Below are 15,643 nucleotides of genomic sequence, written 5' to 3'. Positions count from 1 at the left end.
GTATTGCCGCACGGGACAGCTGAGTGAGAGGGGCGTCGCCATATTGGTGCTTCCAGCCGAGATTACCGGACGCATTCAGTTCATTATGCGTGCAATATGCGGGGCACATCGTGAGAAAGGAAACCGAGTGTCACAGAGGGCTCAATGTCCCTAATGCCTGGCTGAATATAGTTCAGAAACGTAACGAAAAGCGTTGAATGGAAACGCCAATTTTGATGTTTATGTCCACCTGTTGGTTGTGGCCCGAAGCGAGAATGGATCGATAGCGCAGGTGCGATGTCGAAATACGACGCGTAGGCAGGAATAAAAACCGTTTGCCCGTTCTTAGTCGTTCTATAGTCGCCTATTCATGATTATTGTTAACATCTTCGGCTAAATGCACACTGACTCCAATTTGTTTTGTTTTCTTAAAACACATTATTATTGCCTGAGAATGTTGCTTTCCTCACACTTTCTTTGACGACGCTTAGATAATAACAAGCGATGCGGACTTACGGCACTACTGTTTACTACTGAATGCAAGCATTTGGTAGTTGGCATAACATACAAGCGAGTAGCTTTCAATTTTGAAGCGAACGCGCCGCTCATCAGGAAGAGTGGAAACGAATTGAGGAAACAAAATGGCGGCACTTGACGCACTCTGCGCACCACGTCTTCTGCGTGGTTCAGACGCCACCACCCTTCGCCTTTTCCCGCCTGCTAACCTCCTCCCGTTCGTCCCTTCTCCCCTTCGTTGTTCCGCAGCGCTCCTCCGTTCGTTAGAGCCTCGGGCCCGCTCGATGGCTGCAGTCGCCGCCTCATCTAGCGAACGCTAGGAACTTCTGAGCTGACGGACAAGGTAAGCGACTGACTCTTCTCGGTACGCCTTTGAAACACCAACGCGCCGTCCAGCGCGTCTCTGGGGTAGGAGAGTAAGGCGTTACAATAAATCGACTCAACTGCACTGAGCGCGCAGAGCATATCGCTTGGAATGGAATGGAATGCAAAAACCTTTATTCAGCTTCGTCTGGGTGCTTGGAAGAGCAAAGATAATAGACAGGGCACTCAATGTCAAACACCACTTAATTTTTCAATTTGGTTGTTGTTAATCGAAATGGCCGTTTGCGCTTCCCATAGCAAGCTGCTACAGAATTCAAAATAAACGGCAGTCGTGATCTATGAACATGCCCCAACACATTCATGGCAAAAGACAACGCAGGTGTCATACGCTATCCGCACTGCGTCGTGACAAATTAGCGAGCAGGACGTCTGTCCTGACTGTGAAGCCCGTGAAAGTTTGCACATCAGTATGAAGTCGGTACAAAAGCGCGGCTAGTGAAACCTTCAGTTAACTCAATTTATTTTGTCCACGGGTGTACAATAGATCACATGAGCAGTTTTCTTACCGTTGTGTCCCCATCTGACCACATAGGGCCATCGATGAACAGTTTTTCTACGAGTGAGTAAGCGAATCGTTTTTTTCTTGCAACATTTGCTGTCCAGAGTAGAATAAATGGGATAATAAATTATGGAACGTAAAGTGACAATGCAATGCTGCGTAGCATGCGGATGCTTTCGTATTTATTACCAAATGAACCTCTTAAATGATGCAGATTATCGTTGTGGTTCCGCATGCCGTCGAGACGATCCTGACGATGGCCTTGTGTGACGATGACATTCCTAGCAATTTGTTCAACTCGATTGGGTGTTTCAGTGAACTAATGTAATCAATGTAAACGTGCTATTGGGGCACCGGAAGCACCATTATTTTGATGACGTCTTGCGTAATTTTAAAAACATAGGGCGTGCAAACATGGACACAAGAAAGAAGTCAGGACACCGAAAGTGTCCGTGTTTGCACGCCCTATCTTTTTAGAAGGAATAGTTACTGACTGGCACAGCTCTCTGTTATTCTAATCTACTAGGTCGTTCATGTCTCGTAGCTGAGAAAACATTGAATAGAGAGGCCTATGGAAGGTGCATTGTCCTCTCAACAAGAAATGCGGCGCATCTGTGGCCATGATACAGGGAGCACCGGCAACGATAACTCCACGATAACGATATGGGCCCATCCAACGCTCGTGCGACATTTGGAAATACCAGAAATTTTACTGAGTGGCCCCTAAGAAGGTATGTTGCTTTTTGTTGCCAAGTATCACCACAATGCTTACGTCTTGACCTCATACGGACGCGATTCCCGTGCGTTGATTGTGTGATTTCCTCGACATCTGACGGGCGCCGACAGGCGCAATGCAATGCGTGCCCCCTCCTCTACATTCCGGTAACAAAAAAAAAGTATTTGTAATCAGCTTTGACAGCGTTACTCACTGTTGCTCGACGTCTCTTTACAGCAAGCAGCAATTTGCTTTTTCTTACATGCGGAAGGAATTCAAATTTTGGAAATCTATTTTACATTATTACCTATGGCATTAAAATCAGTAGTAGTAGTAGTAGTAACCGTAATAAGAGTGATATGAACTTCTTTTAAGTAGAGCAGTTTTAATTATTCACTGGCGTACCTTTGTGTAAACATTTTACTGGTTTTGCCGATAGTGTCCACAGATTGTTTCCAACAAAGAATGCTGCGCGGTATTATTGTAGATTCCTATTGCTTTCCTTTTTTAATGTCTACTTCTATTGACACATTTATTGCGTCGCAACACCACATTGATCGCAGGCCAGCGTTCAAGCGACACGAAAAAAAAAAACACAGCAAGCAAAATTGTATCTTTCTTGCGCGCAGTTTTCAGGTAGCAATTTTCTCGATACGGGTGTCGCTGGTGAAATAAGTAGAAGTGAGCTGGACTACTGCTCGGAAATGTAATTATAACTGGAACTTTGTGGAACAATGCTGCACGGCATGGATGTGGCAACTATTGCTGTCCTTGTATCACTATCACAGTTGCCAGTTCCACTTAGAATAAGCGGATTTGGGCTTCCTTTTTCGCCGAGTCGCTTGCAGAATTTTCCAGTCGCTTGTCGCGTTCTTTGGGCTTATTTGCGTTTTTGCAGCAAATATAATGTTTTTAGTGATTACTACGTTCACCAATAGCACGTTTATCGATGATGTTGAGTAGGTGAGTGTTCAAGTCAAACATACATGGGGGGAATATATAAGTAACGTTAATCATGCACTGGCAAACGTGAACTTAGCCGAATGCAGGCAATGTTAAAAAGTACATGTGTGCTTTATTTCATATTATGCGCATATTTTCACTGTACAAAATAATTAAAATAGTTTTCCCGACTCCTATTCGTATTTCAGTCATATTTTTATTATGATTTCAATATTTTCAAGAATGAGAAAATGTAATATATTTTCATGTCTTTTGTCTTCTTCGCGAAAGTCGCGCCGCTTTTTGGGGGCTCATTTTGTGATGATAGTTCGCTTGTTAGCTCGGTAGCATCTGGAAACTCTGATCACTATGTAAATAAAGTCGCACGCCGACTGAACGGCACCTTGCACACACTTCTTAGCCTCATACGTGCAAAAAGAAAACAAAAAGAAATAGTTGGCGTTTAGCTTCATTTCGATTTAGTGAAATCGATGTTGCTGGACAGCGCCATTTCGGAGATGGGGATGGAGTTGTAGCAAGTGCCTCAAAAGAATGGGGCCCCACCATAGCAGCAAGCCATTGAACGGTAACGTGCAGTAGAAATCACGACAGTATTATTATGCTACGCAAGGGCGTTGGAAATGACCCAGCTTAATTAGGAGTTTCTCGCATGCAGCTTGACCACAACGGAGCGTAGGTGATATTGAAATAATTTCGGGGGTTTTACGTGTCAAGGTCGCGATCTCGTTATGAAACGGGCCGCAGCGGGAATGACCTTTGACTGCGCGGACCTATTTAAGTCTTACCTAAATCTCTGTGCTTGTATATTGCCTCCAACTATTCGAGCCCGCGTCCTTGAACTAAGCTGTACGACAACTTATTTCCAGAGCTAGTACGGTGGGTCGCAGCGAAGGTTATCGATCTCGTTTGTCGGTGTACCATCTGTACTGAAACAGCAAGGGCGGAACAAAAAGGTAACGAACCGCTAAACCATGGACCACGGATGTGAGAAAAGCTTGGTGATACTTGGGTTATTTTGCACCGGAGAGACTACCCAAATAATTACCTTATAATTTGCATACAATAGAGCGCGCATGCCCTTCCCGTATTGAAATACAGTAAAATTTGTCGCCGTCGCCAGAGGCAAGCACACAAGAGAAGCAGACAACAAAATGCAGCCGAATTTCGGGTAACTAGGTAAAAAATTAACGGATACCCCAAGGTCACATCGACGTCTTCGAGATAGCGACGGTAGTAAGGGGCGCCACAATTAGCCTGGTGGGAAGAGAAAACATTTCGTGAACGTGCTATACTCAAGTGCCACAGATTTTCGACTGAGATGAAAAAGAGAGAGGCAGTGAAGGGAACTCAGCGTAGACCCCTTTAGGCTGTTCTCGGACGAGTACTAATTGATTCTGACCAAGATGGCGAAATGCGAAAATGTGCTCGACCGTGCATGGACGAGAAGCTGTAAAAAGGCGCCCTCTTGTAGAAGGCACCTGTTGCTGAAGGACTCATATTCGACGCATAGTCAATCGAGACATGGTTTTCACTTCACGACACCAAGCATTGGTCAATCGGCTCCTGGCCCCCTCCCGCTCATGCACTTTCGCGTGTTTGACGTCGTTCATGAAACCATCAAATGAGCACCCCTTATGAAATCAAGGAAGTGAGGTTGCAGCTGAGCAATGCGGAGTTGAAACATGCCTGCAGCCTATAGGCAGAAAAGCAGTGCTTTTCATTTCTAAGCATCCACTGTTATTGTCACGAGCAAAATACATCGAGCTTTATTTCCATTGATTTATTCGTTTGTGCATTTATGCATTCATTTCATTATGTACTTATTCTTCAAAATAATCGAATACTTAATTAACCTTTTTGTTATGCACTCTAGCACTCTAAGTGTCGTGCAGTTTGGGGACACTTGTAAAATAGCAGCAATAGCAGTTCTGTATGTCTTTACAGGATTATATAGAGCCCTTATACACGAGATAAAGCTCCGTGTTTTTTAGGGAAATTGTAGATTCCGGAAAACCATATTCGTGCAACCAATACGCAGGGCGAGAATCGCTTGTGAGGATAATCGTTCGTAATACAGATTGGTCTAACATCCAATAAGCGCTCAGGCAAGCTTGTATTGTTTCCCCATACTCATCTACCTCGTCTAACTCAGATATCGGAAATAAAAGAAGCTGATGAACAAAAGTGATGATCTTACGAAATGTAAACGACACTGCTTTATTAGCAGGAAGCACAGCAAACAAAAAAAAACGCCAGGCCTGCGAGGAAAGCGCAGCACAGTCACAGCGAAAGCTGGAAAAGGGGCATTTTTAGAGCCCCTTACAAACTCTCGTGTGGTTACTCATAAAACTACACTAGCAACGTACCCATTATGCCACAAATCATAATTTTTGTGAAGTTGGGAAGCACCTACCACGATATTACTCGTCATTCTCCGAAGAAGCGAAGTACCGTTTGTAAGGCATTATGTGCACTTTGTTGATTCGACGGTTGATGACGATGAAGAATTATGGCTGAACCCTTTATAGTGGGTTGGAAGCCTTAAACGACCCACTAGTTTCGTAATTTGCATTGTGGGACGCCCGGTCCTTATTTAACTCTCGCACCATGCTTTATAACATACGTTAAGGTGAGAAAGAAGCGGAAGAGGGAAATAAATTTATTGAGACCCGATCATGGCAGCTTTGTTTCTTTCCTTGGCAACCGATAGAAGCGCACTTGCGAGGAACCCACTACGCTATAAATCATCATAATTATTGTGAAGTAGGGAAGCAGCCGCTGCAATTTGCCCTCATTCTGCGGAGAACCGTGGTACCCGCTGAACACCTGTAAGGTATTATGTGCACTTTGTTGATGCTGTGGCCGATGACGATTAAGAATTATGGCAGAACCCTTTGTAGTGGGTTGGAAGCATTGAACAACCCACTCGTTGCGCAATTCGCATTGTGTGACGCCTTGTGTACACACGAGTTGCCGACCGATGGTGCCTTGCAGCTTCTGGATTTCAGCATCAACCTGCGGGAGCGCCACGCCTGTTGGCTTTATTCGCCTAGGTCAAAAACAGAATTGCTGCCATACCAGTCGGCGCATTCTAAGACCGTGAAAAGGGCCATAGCCAAACACTGTTTAGAGTCTGCACTAACCAGGTCGTGCTCACACGTCATGCAGAAGGATTTTCAAAGCCAATTGGATCGGTTGACCTTGGCTGGTTTCCCTCGCACGCTGCTCAACGCCGTTGCCGAGTCGCTCCTCCAGAAGTTCAAATGAGAACACCACAGCGCTGGGGTTGAGCAACAGCGGGGAACAGTGAGACCTGCGGTCGTCCCGTATATGCACCGGATTTCACACAACCTCAAGAAGATTGCATGCAAACATGCACGGCGTGCCAATTTTTTTCCGCGCCACGGAAACTATCTCAGCTTTGCCCACATATATTAAATGATGGGAACAAAAAAATAGCAGCGGCAAGAAGCACGCAAACTCATACACAAAATGTGCCACCGGTGTTTACGAATTTCCGCTGTCCTTCGGCAAGACATATGTCGGCCAGACGGGAAGGTGTGTGAATGAGCCTGCGCCGGAACACGAGCTGTCACTAAAAGGTAAAGATGGGGCACATTTGCACGCCCACTGCAATTGCCACAAGTGTGAGCCGTCTGCATAAAATTCAGATTCTGGGGAGAAGCAGGGACACCACTGCTCGAGAACTGTTGGAAGCTTCTCACATAAAAGCACGAGGTTTATTATGCATTAGTGATACTTCATGGTTCCTTTCGCAGGCAGAGAGCACGCTCTTGCATCGCAGGTTGTGATTAAGATGTTACCCGATCGTTGTGACCTTGCCCTTTTGCTCATGTTTATACCTAGCTATGTATTGCATTGCACAAACCATTATCTGTTCGATGTATCCCTTGCTTTCCGCGCATGCCTTTGCATGGCAATGATACCGTGCAAAGTCCTATCTTCGATCATCGCTTCACGAGAGTGACGTCACCCCTCGACACCGTACTTAAAGAGCCTCGTTGCGACCTTCACTTCAGAGGGAAAAGCACCTGGATGAAGAGCAACGTGCCTAAACCACCGCTACTGCTTTTGCAGGCAAGTGCTACGGACAATTCAGAATAACAGAGAGCTGAGCTAGTTGGTAAGCATTCATTCTAAAAAGACAGGGCGTGCAAACACGGACACAAGAAAGAAGTCAGGACACCACAATCGCCGACTAACAACTGAAGAGTCGCACAACGGCTGAAAAGAAAGAAGGCACGAAAACTTATCTGCGCATGCCCAAGCAACAGGCGAACCTATCAATCCGGCACGCGTGGCGGTCTACGTGGAAGATAACTGTTAAGGCATTTGATTTCATCTTTATGCAAGTTAATCGATGGTTGGCTCACGCATGCGCTACCACAATTCTCGATATGCCATGCTTCAATCATGAGGCGCGTTTCTTCATTTCTATTACGGTACAACACTGCGCATTCATCGAATTTTGGCGTGCACTTGCAATCTCGACAATGTAAAGATAGATTAGAAGGTCAGCCTCCTGTTAGCGATCTCTTATGTTCCAACAATCTCTGGTTAATGCATCGGCCCGTTTGTCCTACGTAGAAGCGGCCGCAGCTGAAAGGCACACCACACTCGTACGGCAATCAGTGAATTTGATGTTGTGTTTTACGAAACAAATATCGGTCCGCTTCTTGTCTTTTACTCGCTCATTCTTCCTCTGCACAGCGGCACAAATCTTACCTAGCTTACTGGCCGCCGTGAAAACAACATTAACGCTGTATCTACTTCCTACTTTCTTTAGCCCGTGAGATACGCAATGAATGTACAGTATACCTACGACACGTTTCTTCCTATCGCTTTCTGCAACCATGCTTGGACTTGACATAATAGACTTCTTTAAAGGTTCAGCAACCGTGGCCACTGCATCACGGGGATACCCTACATCTAAAAGACGCCTAACCTGTGCGTTAAAGCTATCACTCATTTTGTGCTCACACGACTTGGTGAGGGCTGATTTTAGGCAAGACATGGCGATGCCGTTTTTTAGAACCTTCGAGTGCTGCGACGAAAAATTTAACAGCGGTTTCGAAGATATAGGAGAATAATGCCAGCACACGTGGTTCTTCTGGAACGTTAAGGAAATGTCTAGAAATTGTATTCTATTATTCTGAGGCACCTCTTTAGTAAAGCTCAGCCCACCTCCATTTAATTCGAATTTTTCGCTCACGGAAGTTACCAATTTTTCAAAGTCCTCACCACTACAAAAGATCAAGTAATCGTCCACATAACAAAAACCTTAATAACCGAATTACCTAAGGCGCCTTCCAAAAGATTGTCAATCTTGCTAAGGTATAAATCACTAAGAACCAGAGCAACCTTAGAACCAATACATACGCCTGATTTCTGCACATAAACACCTTCCTTCGATCCTACAACCGTCGACTTTAAATACATGGAAAGGATTTCTAGAAATGCCCCGGCAGAAACACCACATTTATCGGTGAAAACCGTCTGGTGCGCTTGTTCATTAATACATTCATTAACACAATTTAACAAGTCCTCATGCGGCAAAGAATAATACAGGTCTTCAATATCCATACTAAAAGCTTTACAACAGCCGGGGTTCTCCTCTGAGAGGAACTGAACTAGCGCCTGAGAATTACGCATGCGAAAAGGGTCTGAAAAACTCAAAGAGGTTAAGCAGTTCTGCAAATAACTAGATACAGTGACTTGCCAGGTGCCTTGCTCTGAAACGATTGCTCGAAATGGGATCTCGTTCTTATGTGTTTTGGCTGAAAAAAAAAACAATTCTGAAGTAAGTGATTTAGCCTTCTTGACATTACAAGCTATTCTCTCAAGATTATGTCTTAACAAAAGGTCGACAGCACGTTGCCTAACCACCGATGGCTTAAGTTTTACCGTCCTAAAATTCTTTTCTATGGCTGTTAATGCTTTTTCTGAGAACAAACTGTCCGGCATAATTACAAAATACCCTTCCTTATCTGGAATTACTGGCCTGAGTTTCTTCTCGACACAGTAATTAACCAAAGGCCTGATAGGATCAGAACACTTGAGATGCATATTAGAACCCTTGATGCTAGCAACGCAGTCTGATATGCAGTGGGAACGCTCTTCTTCAGGAACAAGTCTAGTGATTGTACGCGGCAAACTTAAAACGTCTATTGGTTTCAGGTTGGGCTTAAAACAGTATTTAGGACCTAAGGCTAGCGTTTTGCAGTGACTATCATCTAAGGCAGCTCTTCCAAGGACTAGCAAGTTATTTTGCGGTGAAACAGTAGAAATTTTTTCTTCTTGCATGGTTGAAGTTCTCGAAGTTTTACCCTCCATATGAATTCCGCATGCTGGTTAGCTACCCTCATCCAGTCGGCGTACATCTGCTTCTGGCGGCGATCGTCACGCGAAGTCGAGCAACGGACCTTGAGGCATTCCTGGTAAAATCTCACTTGACGCAACGATTCCGCGGTCAATATGGTACATATCCTCCTGGCATGTCCGGTAGATGGTTGCGGAAAGCCGCACAAAAGTTGAACTTCAACTGGGCAAACTCTATTCATAGAAAACCATGAAAAAGTTCTAGCACGGACCAAGCAAATAGCAATTAAAGAAGCCAAAGACGCAGGATTGTTCAGATAAGTAGAACACGGAAAAAGGCTCAGAGTACTAGAAATGAAGCTTAGAATAACAGAGAGCTGAGCTAGTTTGTAAGTATTCATTCTAAGAAGACATGGCGTGCAAACACGGACACAAGAAAGAAGTCAGGACACCACAAACGCCGACTAACAACTGAAGAGACGCACAACGGCTGAAAAGAAAGAAGGCACGAAAACTTATCTGCCCATGCCCAAGCAACACGCGAACCTAAAACCAGATAAGTTTTCGTGCCTTCTTTTGTGCGGCTTTCTGCAACCATCTACCGGACATGCCAGGAGGATATGTGCCATATTGACCGCGGAATCATGGCGTCAAGTGAGATTTTACCAGGAATGCCTCAAGGTCCGTTGCTCGACTTCGCGTGACGATCGCCGCCAGAAGCAGATACACGCCGACTGGATGAGGGTAGCTGACCAGCATGCGGAATTCATATGGAGGGTAAAACTTTGAGAACTTCAACTATGTAAGAGGAAGAAAATTTCTACTGTTTCACCGAAAAATAACTTGCTAGTCCTTGGAGGAGCTGCCTTAGATGATAGTCACTGCAAAACCCTAGCCTTAGGTCCTAAATACTGTTTTAAGCCGAACCTGAAACCAACAGACGTTTTAAGTTTGCCGCGTACAATCACTAGACTTGTTCCTGAAGAAAAGCGTCCCCACTGCATTTCAAACTGCGTTGCTAGCATCAAGGGTTCTAAAATGCATCTCAAGTGTTCTGGTCCTATCCGGCCTTTGGTTAATTACTGTGTCGAGAAGAAACTCAGGCCAGTAATTTCAGATAAGGAAGGGTATTTCGTAATTATGCCAGACAGTTTGTTCTCAGAAAAAGCATTAACAGCCATAGAAAAGAATTTTAAGACGGTAAAACTTAAGCCACCGGTAGTTAGGCAACGTGCTGTCGACCTTTTTTTAAGACATAATCTTGAGAGAATAGCTTGTTATGTCAAGAAGGCTAAATCACTTACTTTAGAATTGTTTTTTTCAGCCAAAACACATAAGAACGAGATCCCATTTCGAGCAATAGTTTCAGAGCAAGGCACCTTCCAAGTCACTGTATCTAGTTATTTGAAGAACTGCTTAACCTCTTTGAGTTTTTCAGACCCTTTTCGCATGCGTAATTCTCAGGCGCTAGTTCAGCTCCTCTCAGAGGAGAACCCCGGCTGTTGTAAAGCATTTAGTATGGATATTGAAGACCTGTATTATTCTTTGCCGCATGAGGACTTGTTAAATTGTGTTAATGAATGTATTAACGAACAAGCGCACCAGACGGTTTTCACCGATAAATGTGGTGTTTCTACCGGGGCATTTCTAGAAATCCTTTCCATGTATTTAAAGTCGACGCTTGTAGGATGGAAGGAAGGTGTTTATGTGCAGAAATCAGGCGTATGTATTGGTTCTAAGGTTGCTCCGGTTCTTAGTGATTTATACCTTAGCAAGATTGACAATCTTTTGGAAGGCGCCTTAGGTAATTCGGTTATTAAGGTTTTTCGTTATGTGGCCGATTACTTGATCTTTTGTAGTGGTGAGGACTTTGAAAAGGTGGTAACTTCCGTGAGCGAAAAATTTCAATTAAATGGAGGTGGGCTGAGCTTTGCTAAAGAGGTGCCTCAGAATAATAGAATACAATTTCTAGACATTTCCTAACGTTCCAGAAGAACCACGTGTGCTGGCAGTATTCTCGTAGATCTTCGAAACCGCTGTTAAATTTTTCGTCGAAGCACTCGAAGGTTGTAAAAAACGGCATCGCCATGTCTTGCCTTAAATCAACCCTCACCAAGTCGTGTGAGCACAAAATGAGTGATAGCTTTAACGCACATGTTACGCGTCCTTTAGATGTAGGGTATCCCCGTGGTGCAGTGGCCACGGTTGCTGAACGTTTAATGAAGTCTATTGTGTTAAGTCCAAACATGGTTGCAGAAAGCGATAGGAAGAAGCGTGTCGTAGGTATACCGTACATTCATTGCGTATCTCACAGGCTGAAGAAAGTAGGAAGTAGATACGGTGTTAATGTTGTTTTCACGGCGGCCAATAAGCTAGGTAAGATTTGTGCCGCTGTGCAGAGGAAGAATGAGCGAGTAAAAGACAAGAAGCGGACCGATATTTGTTTCGTAAAACACACCAACAAATTCACTGATTGCCGTACGAGTGTGGTATATAAGGTGCCTTTCAGCTGCGGCCGCTTCTACGTAGGACAAACGGGCCGATGCATTAACCAGAGATTGTTGGAACATAAGAGATCGCTAACAGGAGGCTGACCTTCTAATCTATCTTTACATTGTCGAGATTGTAAGTGCACGCCAAAATTCGATGAATGCGCAGTGTTGTACCGTAATAGAAATGAAGAAACGCGCCTGATGATTGAAGCATGGCATATCGAGAATAGTGGTAGCGCATGCGTGAGCCAAACATCGATTAACTTGCATAAAGATGAAATCAAATGCCTTAACAGTTATCTTCCACGTAGACCGCCACGCGTGCCGGATTGATAGGTTCGCCTGTTGCTTGGGCATGCGCAGATAAGTTTTCGTGCCTTCTTTCTTTTCAGACGTTGTGCGTCTCTTCAGTTGTTAGTCGGCGTTTGTGGTGTCCTGACTTCTTTCTTGTGCCCGTGTTTGCACGCCCTGTCTTGTTTTAGCTATGGACAAGAACTAGCTAAATAGCTATGTATCGAAGTGACAATAGTTTTTTGATAGTCTTGCCGTGCCTACGCAAGTGTTGTGATATTTTGCATGATTGCTGGTCGATGCTTCTCTTGTTGATTATGGCGGAGGACATTGAGGAGAATCCGGGACCAAAGGTGAACGAGTTGTTAGAAGAAATTATTCAGAATCAGGGTGCGTTCGATCGGAAGATGGATGACATAAAAAGTGAAATTGTCACACTAAGCGCCAAGACAGACAGGATACAGGGCCTCTTGGATGCATTCGAAGCGATGAACAGCAGGATTGGGAAGCTGGAAAGTATAGTTCAACAACAGGCTGAAAAGCTGGTTGATTACGAGAACAGAAGCCGGCGCAATAACTTGATAGTGTTTGGCGTGACGGAGGCCCAGCCTGGCGTAGAAGCAGAGTCAAATTTAAGGGAACTTGTTCTAGAGAACATATTTAAAAAAACCATGGGTGTACAAGTTCAAACAGTCGAGCGAATTCATCGCCTTGGAAAACCGCAACCAAGAAAATGTAGACCAGTTATTCTCAAGTTTTACGACGCCCGAGAAAAGGAAAGCGTGCTGAAAAAGGGAACAAAGCTAAAGGGTACTCCTTGGCGTGTTAGTCCTGACTAATAATAATAATAAATAAGTTTATTTGCCATCTTTGTGAAATACAGATGGGGGATTGTAGAAAAAAAGCTGTCCCCGGACAGCTTGACTAGCCTACAACCCTTTGTATTTGGCAGTAAGGCAATATCACACATAAACACACATACATATGTACATACACTCTTACATAATTATACAAACACAAAGCCACACACACGCGCATATATACAGGGGCATAGTAGTGCTTTAACATATTTCAACTCACACTTTCATCTTAATAGGCAACGAAATCAAAGATTATGCGAAAGAAACCGTAGACGTACGTAGGAAATTATGGGAAAGCGCAGCCGCTGACAGGTCCATGAAAGCTAAGGTCATGCTCGTTCACGATAAACTTCGCATAAACAATGATACATATGTATGGGATCACAGTCGAAATGAGCGTTGTCTGCTGTCTACAACTTTGAAACGTACGGCTGATAAAAGAAAACAACCCCATCAGTCAAGCGACATTATTGATACAGCAGGCAGGAGCGCGGGCCCCTCCACGCAGAGATAGCTACGCCTTTTAAGCTTGAATGCGCGAAGTATTGTGAATAAGACTACACAACTGGAATTTCTGCTCCTGTCACAAAGCCCACATGTTGTAATAACAGAAACGTGGTTGCATGAAAATATATCTAATGACTGCATTATTCCTCCCGGCTATAGACTGTTTAGGAAAGAGAGGGACACACGTGGTGGGGGTGTTGGTATTGTAGTAAAAGATACTGTGTCCGCTGTGCTGATTCATTGTCATATTCTTGAAACAGTTTGTTGTAAGATTAACTTTCACGGTGTTGTTTACGTTGTCGGAGCAGTGTATCGCCCACCCTCTGCCTCACCTGAATTCCTTGAAAAAAATTGCGCCTTTTTGTGTGCCAATGTCAAAGAAAACACGAGAATAATAATGACCGGCGATTTTAACCTTCCTTACATAGATTGGCAAAACCCATGTTCTGTTGGCTCCGATTCGTCTGGAGCAGGAAAATTAGTAGAAGTTATGTTCACGCATAACCTAAACCAAGTTGTGCAATAAGACACATGAATAACGCCAACATTGCGGTCATTGTTGGATCTGATGTTTATGTCAGATAAAATAAGCGCACATACTGTTAACGTTGAAGATGGTATTTCTGACCATAAGATGGTTGTTGTTACTGTTGCAGTAAGAGCCAATGATTGTTTAAGGCCCTACATTCCTGTACGAATTAAGGATTATGTGCGCGCGGATGACGTTTCCATCCTTGATTATCTGGAGTCGGCGCTTGACGATTTGTAGTCGATTTCGATACTAAAACAGTAGAAGAGCTGTGGAAACACTTTAAGTTAATCGTACAGCACTGTGTGGACAGCTATATCCCGACGCGCGTAAAAAAAAAACAAAGCACCGAAACCCCTGGATAACCAGGGATATAATTCACAAGAAAAGAAAAATCAAAAAGCTGCGCAAACAGAAAAATAGGTCTGCCGAGGTTTCGCGACTTCGAGCTGAGTTAAAGCAAGCACTGCATTCTTCTACAAAAAAGTTCTTTGTTGACACGCTTAGTCACTCTCTTAGAACGTCACCGCAAAAGTTTTGGCGATACTTCGGTGATAGGAAGGAAGAGGTACAGGGAATTAGAAAAGAGAATCAAGTACTGATAAATAAAAAGATATTGCAGATCACTTCAACCACTTCTTTCAGTCTGTATTCACCGCGAACCATGATGACGTCGACGTAAATTCGGAATGTGCAGCGCGTAGGCAAATGGATGACGTCGAGATCACCCGAGAGGGCGTATGTGAGCTGTTATTAAATTTAGATGCGAAAAAAAGCGAACGGCCCAGATGATATACTGACCCAGTTTCTTCAAATATATGCTGAATGGGCGTCGCTTTACTTGACACTTACATTTCAAAAATCACTGAAAGCTCATTCCCTGCCACAAGAATGGCGCAGTGCGGTAGTAATTCCAGTGTTTAAAGGAGGAATCCGAACGAAGGTGAATAATTACCGGCCTATATCCCTTACATCCATCTCTTGTAAACTTTTGGAACATATCATAGCTAAGCATATCATTTGCTACTTCGAAAATAACTCTTTACTTTATCCCCACCAGCATGGATTCAGAACGGGCCTCTCTACTATCACACAACTCATACAGACAATTCACGATTTCGCTAAGGCAATTGATACCAGGAAGCAGGTTGATGTAATAGCCATAGATTTTGCCAAAGCCTTCGATAAGGTGCCCCACAATAAGTTGATTTACAAGCTGAAAACAGTTGAACTTAATGCCGCTATTATAAATTGGATTAAAGCATACTTAACCGATCGCAGCCAGAAGGTAAGAATGGATGGTCATGTCTCCGATTCACTGGCGGTGCTCTCGGGAGTACCGCAGGGATGTGTCCTGGGACCACTCTTATTTTTGGTGTATGTCAATGACATTTCTGCTATCATGGAGTCAGGTGTAAAACTAAACTGTTCGCGGATGACTGTTTATTTTATTCTACGGTACGAAACAAGGAGGACCAAGTTAAAATTAACAGATCTTTACAGGCGTTGAACGAATGGTGCAAGAAATGGAATATGGAAATTAATTATTCTAAATCTACATACACACAT

At 43.9% G+C, this 15,643-nt stretch overlaps 1 protein-coding gene across 1 annotated transcript in view; it reads left to right on the top strand.

Annotated features, from left to right (window-relative positions):
• The first annotated feature begins 730 nt into the window (after positions 1-730).
• The window catches only part of LOC119386420 (uncharacterized), a 254,618-nt gene continuing 239,705 nt past the window's right edge, over positions 731-15,643 (top strand). Inside the window, exon 1 of the mRNA XM_037653728.1 lies at positions 731-838. The gene's annotated coding sequence lies outside the window, so the exon portion shown is untranslated. The remainder of the gene's footprint in view (positions 839-15,643) is intronic.

Source organism: Rhipicephalus sanguineus, chromosome 3 (assembly GCF_013339695.2).
Source record: "Rhipicephalus sanguineus isolate Rsan-2018 chromosome 3, BIME_Rsan_1.4, whole genome shotgun sequence".
In the NCBI taxonomy this organism is placed as follows: Eukaryota; Metazoa; Arthropoda; class Arachnida; order Ixodida; family Ixodidae; genus Rhipicephalus; species Rhipicephalus sanguineus.
The sequence above is the reverse complement of the archived record's forward strand: the minus strand, read 5'-3'. Positions and strand labels throughout refer to the sequence as shown.